We start from the raw sequence: 13,018 nt of genomic DNA on the forward strand, positions 1-13,018 counted from the left end.
CCTCAGAAAGTTTAAGCCTTATTCTGTAACACAAAACCCTTGAAAAACCCTATTGGATCTCAGATCATCAACTGGCGCCGTCTGTGGGAAACGAAGGAGATCTTTTCATCACCGGAGTTTTCACTTTCAAAACCCACTGAGATCCACAATGGCAAACCACCAAGAAAGTAACCTTAACATTCCAAATGACTTAAGCTCCGCCCAAGAGGGGCAGCAGTTTTCTTTTTCTAGCCCTACGACGTTAAATAACCAAACACCCATCTCTCTTAATCCCTCGCCAGGCTTGGCAGGGAATACTCCCACCATGACCCTGTCTAACCAAGACATTCAAACCATGGCTCTCCAGCTACAAACCACTGCTCACTGGTTGGGGCAGATAATGCAACAAAGGGGACTTAGCACCCCAGTAAACGCACCCCCAGTAGTGGAGGAACCCAGAACCGATGAACCCCGACCCACCTCTATCCGCCTCCAAACTAACAACCACGATGCCGGAGAAGAGGAAGAACCGGAGGCCCGAATCCATGGGAGAAGGGCAAGAGAGATGATAGAAAATGAAGAGGTGAACGACTATTCTGCTGAAACAACCAGGGAAACGGGAACTGAAACAGAGGAGGAAGAATGTAGTTTGGGCAAAAGATCCAACCCAGAAGACGAGAAAATGAACCAAAAACTGAAAAGGTTGAAGGAGCAGCTCCTAGCCGAGCTAGGTAAGAAAGATCAGAGTCAAACCTCCTTGCCTACTTCTTCTCCCTTCTCAAAGGTAATGCAACAGGAGACCGTTCCCAAAAAGTTTATGATGCCGCCGATGGCGGCCTATAATGGGGCTGGAAACCCGAGAGAACATGTCATGAACTATAAGACCTTCATGGAGTTGCAAACTCTGTCAGATGCTCTGATGTGCAAGGTGTTCCCAACAACGCTCTCGGGGCCAGCGAGGGCATGGTTCAACAGCCTGGAGGCCGGAAGCATTAAAAGTTTTGGAGACCTTGCCCTCCGCTTCATTAGCCGGTTCGTAGCCGGGGTGCCAGCAGACAGGAAGACAAGCTATCTGGAAACAGTTAGGCAAAAAGCTGGTGAATCTCTCAGAGAGTATGTCGCCCGTTTCAATACGGAGGCCCTGCAGATTCCCGAGCTCGACGAAGGAAGGGCGGTAGAGGCCATGCAAAAGGGAACAACCTCTGCCGAGTTCTTTGGTTCTTTGAGCAGGAAACCTCCGACCTCACTGGCCGAGTTGATGAAGAGGGCGGAAAAGTACATAAGGCAGGATGACGCCTTAGTAACGAGTAGATTTGCCAAAGGGGTGGCAGGAAAAGAGAAAGCCCCGGAGGAAGGAAGGCTGGAGAAACACGAGAAGAAGCGTGGGAAGAGGCCTGAGCCATATAAGCAGGCCTGGGAAAGAAGAGATCAAAGGCCCCCCCTCCTCTCAGGGCTCATGAACCACGAGTGCTCCCCCCTTGGGTTCCTGAGAAGCCTACTCCCCTCAACGCTTCCAGAGCCGAAGTGCTCATGGCAGTCCAGGATAAGGAGTTCCTCCAGTGGCCTAAACCCATGAGGTCGGAAGCAGATCAGAGGAATCCTGACAAGTATTGTCAGTACCACCGGACACACGGCCACGATACAAATAACTGTTTTCAGTTAATCACGGAGATTGAAAGATTGATAAAAAGGGGGCATCTCAAAAATTTTGTGAAGAAACCGGAGGGGCAGAGGCCTCCGCCCAGTCCGGCAGCCCAGATGCCCAGGAGAACCGGAGCTGGACCAGTGAATGATGGGTCTAGTGGGACTATTAATATGATTGTTGGAGGAACTGGAGGACGGATGAGCCGTCGAGGAAAGAAGAGAAACCGGGAAGGAGAGATCAGCAATGGCGAGGTCATGCAGATCGTTGAACACTCACCCATGGCCATCGTTTTCTCTTCAGAAGATGCACAGGGCATTCAGATGCCCCATGATGACGCGCTTGTTATTGAGGCAGTCATTCATAATTTTCGGGTGAAGAAGGTTCTGGTGGATGATGGGAGTAAGGTCAATCTATTGCCATATCGGGTTTTCCAGCAGATGGGAATCCCGGAGGAACAGCTGGTTCGGGACCAGTCACCCATCAAAGGGATCGGAGGAGCACCGGTATTTGTAGAAGGGAAGGTGAAGCTGGCCCTTACCTTGGGAGAAACACCCAGAGCTCGCACCCATCATGAGGTGTTTTTGGTGGTTAAACTCCCACTGAGTTACAATGCGATTTTAGGGAGGCCGGCGTTGTTTAGCTTTGAAGCTGTCACCAGCATCAGGTATTTGGCACTCAAGTTTCCAACGGAAGAAGGAGTGGGAATGGTTCGGGGCAGCCAGGAAGAAGCAAGGGCGGTATACTTGGCCACAGTAACAGAACCAAGCTCAACTGGAGAAGCGCTCGACTCGGAAGTTCTGGAGGTCAGAGATGAAACAAAAGAAGCCCGGACAGAGCCAGTTGGAGAATTGGAGACCTTCCCCTTATCAGAAGCAGATGCAAGCAAGATTTTCAGTCTTAACGCCAACCTCACCAAAGAACAAAAAGGTGAAGTCATGACTCTGATCCGAGGTCACGCGTCGACCTTCGCATGGAAGCCCTCAGACATGCCAGGAATTGACCCCAAAGTGATGACACACTGATTGAATGTCCTCCCCGAGGCCAGACCAGTGAAGCAAAAGAAGAGAGTAGTAGGAAGAGAAAAACAGCAAGCCACCCGGGAGGAAGTGCAGAAGTTAGAAGAAGCAGGCTTTATTAGGGAAGTAATGTACCCACAATGGTTGGCAAATCCTGTGTTAGTCAAAAAAGCCAATGGCAAATACAGGATGTGCATAGATTTCACCGACCTAAATAAAGCCTGCCCCAAAGATTGTTACCCCCTCCCCGATATTAATAAAATGGTCGATTCAACGGCCGGATTTGATTATATGTCTTCTTTGGATGCTATGTCTGGTTATCACCAAATCCCAATGGAGAAGTCGGATGAGGAGAAAACCTCATTTATAACTGAAGACGGGACTTACTGCTACAAAGCTATGCCTTTCGGATTAAGAAACGCCGGGGCAACTTACCAACGATTAATGAATAAAATCTTTAAGAACCAGATTGGCAGGAATGTAGAAGTGTATGTGGATGACATGGTGGTTAAAAGTTCAACTTTTCAACAACACATAGCAGATCTAAGGGAGATATTTGGGGTGTTAGATCAATACAGAATGAAGTTAAACCCAGCAAAATGTGCTTTTTTTCATCAGGGGAGGAAAGTTCTTGGGATACATGGTGAGTGGAAGAGGCATTGAGCCTAATCCGGAGAAAGTAGAAGCCATATTGAATATGCCAGAGCCGACCTGCGTAAGGGACGTCCAGAGATTAACCGGGAGAGTGGTGGCGCTTAACCGATTTATGTCGAAGTCAGCAGAAAAGTGTTTACCATTCTTCAAAAAGTTGAGAAAGGTACCAAACTTCAAATGGACGGAAGACTGCCAAAAAGCTTTCGTGGAACTTAAGAAATATCTTAGCTCGCCTCACGTGCTCAGCAGTCCCATAAAAGGGAAAGAGCTTCTGATATATTTGGCAGCCTCAGAACAGGCAATCAGCGCGGTACTAGTAAGGGTAGAAGGAGGAGAGCAGAAACCTGTTTTCTACATCAGCAAGGTACTTAGAGACACTGAGGTCAGGTACTCGAACATTGAAAAATTGGCTTATGCCTTGTTGTTAGCAGTCCGGAAATTCAAAGTTTATCTGGAAGGCCACCAAGGAGTTGTGATGACGAACCAACCCTTAAAGAAGGTCCTACGTAGGCCGGAAACTTCAGGACGGATGTTAGCATGGTCCGTGGAAATCAGCCCCTACTGTCTGGAATACCGACCTCGAACAGCAATAAAATCTCAAGCGCTGGCTGACTTCATAGCAGAATGCTCATTCAACGAGGAGAAGGAAGAATCATCCTCGGAGATGCCTAGAAAGGAAGGAGAGCGAGAGCTTTCCTAAGAATTTAGCTGGAAGCTATATGTAGACGGAGCATCAGGATCTGAGGGTAGCGGCGCAGGGATAATGCTTAAGGGGCCGGAGGGCTTCAAAGTGTGTTATGCTTTACGGTTAGAATTCAAGGCTTCTAACAATATGGCCGAGTACGAGGCCTTGGTGAATGGGATGTTGGTAGCCTCGGAAGTAGGGGTAACCGACCTCGAAGTAAATAGTGACTCTCAACTGGTGATCAACCAGGTGACAGGGGTATATCAAGCCAGAGACCCCATCATGCAGAACTATCTTGATAAAGTAAAAGCCATAGAAGCCGAGCTCGCAGAACGGGGAGTTATTGTCAGATTTCAAAGAATACCTCGGGATGAAAATGAGGAGGCAGATCTGCTTAGTCGATTGACCAAAGAAGAATTAGAGCAGCTCCCTGACGAAGTATACATACAGCATATCCGCACACCTGCTTTCAAGAAGACAAACACGGTACTGCAGGTGGACCAGAGCCCAACTTGGATGAGCCCCTATCTGAAATATTTGGAGAAGGGCGAACTCCCTGAAGATAAAGACGAAGCCAGAAAGATAGCAGCTCGAGCTGCCAATTACCAAGTAATAAGGGGAACTTTATACAGAAAGGGGAAGTCCAGCCCATGGCTCCGGTGTGTAAGTCCGGAAGAAGCTGCAAGGGTAATGGAGGAAATACATAGAGGCCTATGTGGGGCTCACGAGGGAGCAGAGACATTAGCTAACAAAATATTCAGGCAAGGATACTACTGGCCCACTGTTAAGAAAGAAGCAGAAGAGTTTGTCCGAAGGTGCGACGTATGTCAGAGATTTGCTAATGCCATCAGGACCCCTGCCACTCCTCAAGCAAGCATATCCAGTCCATGGCCTTTCTCGCAATGGGGAATTGACATCCTGGGCCCTTTCCCCAAGACTACGGGGCAAAGAAAATTTGTAGTGGTAGCTGTGGAATACTTCTCGAAATGGCCAGAGGCAGAAGCAATAGCAACAATCACAGCCAGAAAGATGATAGATTTCGTATGGGGGCATATCATCTGCAGATTTGGCATACCCAGAGTGCTTATCTCAGACAACGGCAGACAATTTGACTGCAACACTTTCAAAACCTTCACGACGAACGTGGGCATATGGCATAAGTTCTCCTCCGTGGCCCATCCTCAGACCAATGGTCAAACGGAAGTCACTAACAGAGCAATCCTCCAAGGATTAAAAAAGCGGCTGGATGGTGCAAAGGAAAATTGGGCAGAAGAACTCAATAGTATCCTATGGGCACTCCGAACTACTCCCAGAGCACCCACTAAGGAAACACCGTTTGCACTCGCTTACGGTACAGAGGCCGTAGTTCCAGTTGAATTACAGATCCCCACTCATCGAGTTCAATTTCTCAGCGAAGACACTAATGGGGACAAGTTAAGAAGCAACCTGGATGCTCTTGAAGAAGTTAGGGAAGAAGCACAAGTCCGAACTGCTGCTTATCAACAACGAGCGGCAAGATATTATAATCAAAAGGTCAGAGAAAGAAGCTTAAAGGTGGGAGACCTGACTTTAAGAAACTTGGAAGCTACAGGAAAAAGAGCAGCCGCAGGCAAGCTAGCACCGACCTGGGAAGGTCCATTCAAGGTGACAAAAGTGGTTAAGCCCGGGGTATACCGAATTGAAGATATGCAAGGAAACCCCGAGCCCCACGCCTGGAACATCCAGCACTTAAAAAGGTACTTCCCTTGAAATATATGTAAAGAAAAATATTGTACTCTGAAAGGCACAAATAAATAAAATAACGCCATTCTTTACGCAATGATGTTATCTCCATTAAGAATGTTACTTCTCTTTGAAAAAGAAAGAACAAAACTAGAAGACCGGGATCCCCAAGATCTCCCGGATGCAAGACCAGGATCCCCAAGATCTCCTGGCAAAAGAAGACCTCCTTGAGACATAGAGACCTCCTGGAGGTAGAAGACCGGGATCCCCAAGATCTCCCGGATGCAAGACCAGGATCCCCAAGATCTCCTGGCAAAAGAAGACCTCCTTGAGACATAGAGACCTCCTGGAGGTAGAAGACCGGGATCCCCAAGATCTCCCGGATGCAAGACCAGGATCCCCAAGATCTCCTGGCACTAAGAAGACCTCCTTGAGACATAGAGACCTCCTGGAGGTAGAGGACCGGGATCCCCAAGGTCGTCCCGGAATTACAAGACCAGGATCCCCAAGATCTCCTGGCAAAAGAAAACCTCCTTGAGACATAGAGACCTCCTGGAGGTAGAGGACCGGGATCCCCAAGGTCGTCCCGGAATTACAAGACCAGGATTCCCAAGATCTCCTGGCAAAAGAAAACCTCCTTGAGACACAGAGACCTCCTGGAGGTAGAAGACCGGGATCCCCAAGGTCGTCCCGGAATTACAAGACTAGGATCCCCAAGATTTCCTGGCACTAAGAAGACCTCCTTGAGACACAGAGACCTCCTGGAGATAGAAGACCGGGATCCCCAAGGTCGTCCCGGAATTACAAGACCAGGATCCCCAAGATCTCCTGGCAAAAGAAAACCTCCCTCAGACATAGAGACCTCAGTAAAGAAGAAGACCGGGATCCCGTAGAACTCCCGGAAAAACAAAATAAAGGATAGCCGGTGAGGCCCCAAGGTCACCCCGGCACAGCCAGGATCTCGTAAGACCTCCAGAAGGTAAGAATAGTTGGTAAAGGACTTCAGGGCCCCCCCCCCCCAAAAAAAAAAAAAAAAAAAAAAAAAAAAAAGGGGGTCGAGCTCCCAGCTCGGACCGATAAGCCCAAGACCGAGCTCCTAGCTCGGATAGATTCATTTCTTCAAAAGATCAAGATACGAAAGCCAAAAACAAAGGCCGAGCTCCCTCCATAAAAGAACTCATAAATCCTTAGGAGGATATTCAGGCTATAATCAAAAGCCTAAATCAGTTTATTTAAAATAAATATACAAAGTCACAACGAAGAAAGAAGGACTAGAAGTCAAAAACTAGCATGACAGTTGCCATCAAATGGGTACGAGATTTGATCTCTCAGACGACAGCTAAGAGCTGAACTCACAACTTAAGATTAATTTAGAGCTTCTGAATAAACATATGAAGTCTACATCACACATACGAAGAGTAAAGATAAATGTCAAAGAATATGAAAAACAAAAAGGAAAACTAATATTCCATTAATAACTATTACAATTTATTTCTCCGGTGAGGAAGGAGGATGAATAGTCCTTAAAGGACTTACATCAATAAACCCACCCTCACTATTTCTATTTACAGCCACCCTTGAAGGAAGCTCGGTGTCCTGCGGACCAGCGCTCTCAATAGTAGGGGCAATTTCTGACCCAGGGTGAAGGCCTTCTTTCACAGAATCAGGATCGTCCTCCTCCGACCCTAGCTCGGATCCCTTTGAAGAAGACTCAGCTGGCCGATCTCGGTCCCTCCGGCAATCTCCTCGGGGCAAAGGGAAATCATCCTCCCCGTATAGCACTGACTCGCCATCTGAGTCCACTTCGCGCCTACGAAGCTTGGCCAAAGGAATATCAGGAGCCTGTCTAGCTTCTCTTAAACCGCGATTGTAGCCAGTTACATACATGCGGTAGGCCTTATCAAAGATAGCCTGTTTCATTTCACTAGAAGCTTTATACTCATCAAGATGTTCTTCACAAGCCTCGGCTACAAATTCCTCAAACTCAGAAGAATCTTTGTAGTCCTGAAGATGAGCTTCACAGGCCTGATCAATTTTACCCTTTAGCTCATCAGACTCCTGATACTCCGCTATGTACTGATCGCGCTTCCGCTGAGCCTTCTCTTCGGCATACTTTACCACCTCAAGCAGGGCTAAACATTTACATTCCAAAACTCTGACTTCATTTTTCAGCTGTTGTTGGCGAAGGTCGAACTCTTCAGCCGAGGAAGTCAAGTCTCTGATACGGTCAGAGCTTGTGCTCAACTCCTGCTCAAGGACCTGCACCCGAGCTAAGGCCATCTCTCTCTGAGCCTTTACTTCCTCCAGATGAGTCTGAAGTCCTTCGAAATCAGCCTTTAAGGCACCAAATTGGCGCTGGACTTCAGCTTTCTGGCTAACGGCCTCATCCCTCTCCTTGAGAGCCTCTGTCATAGAGGACAGCTGCTCTAGCACTCCTCTACAGCGAACCTCCAAGGTAGCTGCCCTCTCATCAGCCTCCTGGAGAACATTGCGAGTTCGAGACAACTCATCTTCTAAGGACGAGGTATGCTTGGCCGTCTCGGCTGTTTTCTCTTCAGCCTTTTTGAGGGCCTCCAATGCAGAATGCAATTCCACCTGGAGGGACTGGATCTGCTCCCGAGCAGCTACCAAATTGCCCCTCGCATCACTGGTGGCAGATATATTCTCCTCCAGACGTGCCTCTTCAATTCGGCGATCTACGGACTCCCGGAGGGAGCGATCACGGATATCCACCTCCATAAAGAGGCCCGTCACCTAACATGAAAACGCAACCATCAAGAAAAAGAAACAAAGCAAACTGAAAGGAGGGGGAAAAATGACTTACCATTAGAAGCATCTCCCTAATGGACGATCCGAGCTCCTCACGAGAGCGAGACTGGAAGGATGCTTGCTCCTTGGTAAAGCTGGATAAAAGGCCGGTCAGAGCAAGAAGGCGTGGATCCGAGGCCTCTGTGGCTCCACCAAACATTTGCTCCCTAAGAAGGTCGGCAACAGCACTGGCCGGAGACTCGGATGTAATACCCGACGTCTTTAGAGAATTGCCAGGAGAAGGCAATGACGGGTCAGCAGCAACACCTTTCCCTTTCCCAATGGGAGGAAGAGCTGGAGAAGATCCTGTTGCAACCCTGGACTTCTTCCGGACAGGAGAAGAGGCAGATTTTCCAGAAGAGGCTGGGCGCTTGCCTCCGATCTTTGCTGGAATGCCCTCAGAACCCTCAGGTTCAGTCCTCACAGGGACAGGGGCACTTTCACCAGAAACCTCTGGACTTTGATCCCCTAGGAGGATGATCTCCATCCCCGTCCCAGAGGTCTCCTTGTCTTCAGCAGGGGACTTAAACTTTCCCCTTGACACCTCCTCAGTAGAATGGGCAGCACCCTGTCCCACTTGTTCAGTAGACTTTGAGCTCAACCCACCACGGCTAGATGGCTGAGCTGATTTAGTGCTGTGAGAGCTCGGCTTGGAAGCTCGAGAAGAAGCTTTACCAGACGGCCGGCTGACCTTCTCGGAGGAAGCGACCTGAGCTAGCTCTATAGCAATCTCAGTTACAGAACGCCCATCCCCAAAGGCGTCAAAAATTGCGTGCATGTTCTCCCGAGACAGGTCAAGGTTCTTGGGGAATTTGATGCCGTCCATTTTAACCTCAGAAGCTGCAAAAAATAAGAAATTATACAGAATCAGCATATTATCTGATATTCTTAACAACGAAGAAACAGAATAGCCGGACAAAGCACTATACCCGTGTCCTGGATATCCCTAAGGTTGGCCGCAAACATACACTTCTCGACATCATACTTCCTCTCAACGGAAGTCAGTCGAAGCAGCCCAACCTGCTCAATAAGACTCAATTCGGGCAGATCATTACAGCCCGGAAAGATCTCCCCCCAACTTAGGCCCACATCCCACGATCGGCAGGACCCTAGTTTCAGCTCCGCCACAAGGAAATTCTCTATCCACCCCTTTATAGAATCCTTGTAGCCCGTAAGAAGAGATAGCCCATTGCGGGGGGAAAAGTAATAGAAGTTTTGCTTCGCCCTAACCAGGCGGAAAAAAGTAACAAACAGACAGGCCGTAGGTGTGAAACTCCAACACAGACAGATAGACTCGAAACTGGACATAAATAAAATGGAATTTGGGGATAACATTCGAGGAGTTACCCCAAAGTATTCAAAGACCTCAACAAAGAAAGGGGAAAAAGGAAATGGTAGACCAAATTCTCTCTGCTTTAGGAAAAACACTATGCTACGACCCTCTTGGGGATCCACTAAACCAGGAGGGGGAGGGTAGGGAAGAACTATCCTCTCATTTGGACGAGGTGCTCGAATAAAATACAACGGAGTATCTAGAAGCCTCCGGGAGATGTGATCAGTTATATTGGAAGAAGTAATACGTGACTCAAGGTTAACAACATCAGGAAGCTTTGAACTTGCCATTGAAGAACAAGGGAGCGTACCTGAGAACACAATAAGGTGAAAAACGCAAAAGGAGTCGCAGGAAGCCAGAGAGCAGAAGATAGCTAATTTCTTCGGAAGACAGAAGGAATTCGAAATGAAAGGCAATGATGAGACGGAACGTTGATCTGAACAGTTTTGTCTTGGAGCGGCGCGATCATTAATTGCTCTCGAAGTTTACCCTCTCAACGGTTAAGTAATAACCGGAGAGAAGGTAAAGGGGCAAAAGGATGATCGCTGGGCTTGTCTACATCTATCAAGGGCCAGGTCCACAATGATAGCCCATCACTTAAAGGCCCAGGCAAGCCCAACTTGTTCAGACCTGATCTCCAGCCAAGACAACGTAACCCACAAGATTCATCACTTCACCACATCCATGGCAAGTATCAAGGAAATGGAAAGAAAAACTCAAAGATGCAAGCAGATGAAAGCATGATAAAGGTTAGACCTACTCATCACATAGAATATATAAGATTTGACTTGTTAAAACAAGGGTACCTCGGATCTATACTGAGCTGAGAGCTTAGAGTTCGACTTATCAGAAGCCGAGCTCATAGGTCGGAATAGTCCAGCTCGGACAACATGACCTGAGAGCCCGGCCAGCTAACCCAGAGCTCATTTCACTAAGCGAAAGACAGAGCCCTCAGGTCGGCTAGTCCAGCTCGGACAACGCACCTGAGAGCCCGGATGAAGGAGACTCAAAGCTCAATTCATCTAAGTAGAGACCGAGCTCATAGATCGGTCAGACAACCCAGTTGGGAAATATGAAAGCCCAGTTGGCTAAATGGGTCCGAAGTCCGGCTCACGAGTACAGTTAGTTCAGCTCAGAAAAAACAAATTTCAGTTAAAGCTACGAAGAAAAGCAGTTTCAGTACTCCATCCATGGTAGAGAAAGAACAACTCAAGTATGAACGAAAACGAGAACTTCATTAAAAGAAAAGCACATTACAGCACGTTACAAAGGCCTACACTACGGGACGAAAGACTATCCTTAAAGGATTTACATAGCCACATGCATCATCATCAACAATTACATCGTTATCACCTATCCTACTACTTCGGCCTTCGGTTCGGAGAAACTCTCGCAGCTCGATATGTGAGTTTGGCAGAAAGAGCTGCAGAAAGCCAAGAAGTTAATCCTCATAAGCGTTTCCCATGGATCCTCTGTAGGACGGCATTCGGTTGCCCAAGTGTGATACGCGTGACAAACTCACATGTCATATGCTGTGTGTATATCACGCATAAAAAAACACGGGCTTCAGATTACGACCTCAGGAGGATCGCCGGGCTAACGTGTGAAGGTACCAGCAGAAGCTTGACTGAGTGTAGCAGATCTCAGTCTCGCGTAATACTGGTACTTCACATCAAAGAGACTAATAATACTGGTGCTTCACATCAAAGAAAACAACAAACCGAGCACTTGAGCCCCTTCCATTTATATCCAAAGAAGGCAGCAACGGGGGAGGTCGGCCAGAAGATCTGGGCAAAATAATTTCAGCAACTTGCCGAATGGTCCCACCCATCAACCGCCCTACCAGACGGATCCCCAAAGCAACATTCAAACTCCTTAGAGGTAACATCCACTCCTCTGAAATTTTGAATTGACTCATCTTCATCTCAGGTACTACGAAAGAATCCCAAAACAGAGATAAGTTAGCACAATTTTCCGTCGAGATGATAAAAGTAAGATTAAAACAAATTCCTGGGGCAACACAGCAATGTAATATCAAGCTCGCATTCGCCCGCTTGAAGAAGGCACCAAATGGATCCTTCACAGATAAAACAAGAAAATCTCTCTGTTTCAACAAAGTGCCTGGGAATGGTAAAGAGGTGAGGTTAACATATATATCCAAAAGTTTATGTTTTGCAGGACAAGGTAGAGCCGAATTCTCAATTAATGCTGTCAGAATCCTTCAAAGATATTCATGAGAAAGGAAAGAAAAGACATGTCCAGATAACAATGACAGGAAAGCAAAAATAACCGAGAACGCGGAGAATAAAGAAAAGTCCGAAAGAGGAAAGAGCAGATAGGATTCAGAAACTGCGCAAAGATAAAAAAATGAAAGAGTATTATAAAGACACCTGGACACGAACAGGCGCGGCCATGATGGTTCTTGATATTCACCCCCTCGGCAGTTGGAGCAATAACTCCCGAGAAGGTGAAGGGGCAATTGATGACCGCTGGATTTCTTCACCCCAGAACAGGGGCTTGACCCCAGCCAAAGGCCCATGACACAGAGGCCCACGTACTTGATACCCCCCAACAAGCCTGGCTCATCCCAGCTTCCGGGCCGGGCTCGACCAAGCTTCCTCACTCAGTCCAGCCTGATCCCTGACCAGCAGACCCCTCTCAGGCCCAGCGTCCAGCCCAACTCTCGGCCCAGCCCGGGGTCCAGAACAGTACTCACCAGACAGCCTGGCAGATCCGCTCGAACGTACGCATGAGGAGAATCAGAGGCCGTTATGCATGTAACAGACAGCTGATACCCTAGTACACCCGAATCTGTATGGCAGAGATGCGTGGCCCAATCCTGGAGAGACCTTTACACGTCACCAGCAAGCAAGACAATGTATAAAAGAGGAGTCCCCTCCTTAGAAAGTTTAAGCCTTATTCTGTAACACAAAACCCTTGAAAAACCCTATTGGATCTCAGATCATCAATAATAATAACATATTTTAGATTAAAGAAATTCAACAGGAATAACAAATGAATCGAAATATTACATAAGTTAAATAATTAAATATAAAATGATCAATTATAAATAAAATAACTCGATATTCTATCTTTATTTTTAAAAATTTTTTATTTTACTTTTTTTTCACCCGTGCAAGAAAGATTACATTTTCTTCCAGACTCATCCAACATAT

Source organism: Manihot esculenta, chromosome 4 (assembly GCF_001659605.2).
Source record: "Manihot esculenta cultivar AM560-2 chromosome 4, M.esculenta_v8, whole genome shotgun sequence".
Taxonomy (NCBI): domain Eukaryota; kingdom Viridiplantae; phylum Streptophyta; class Magnoliopsida; order Malpighiales; family Euphorbiaceae; genus Manihot; species Manihot esculenta.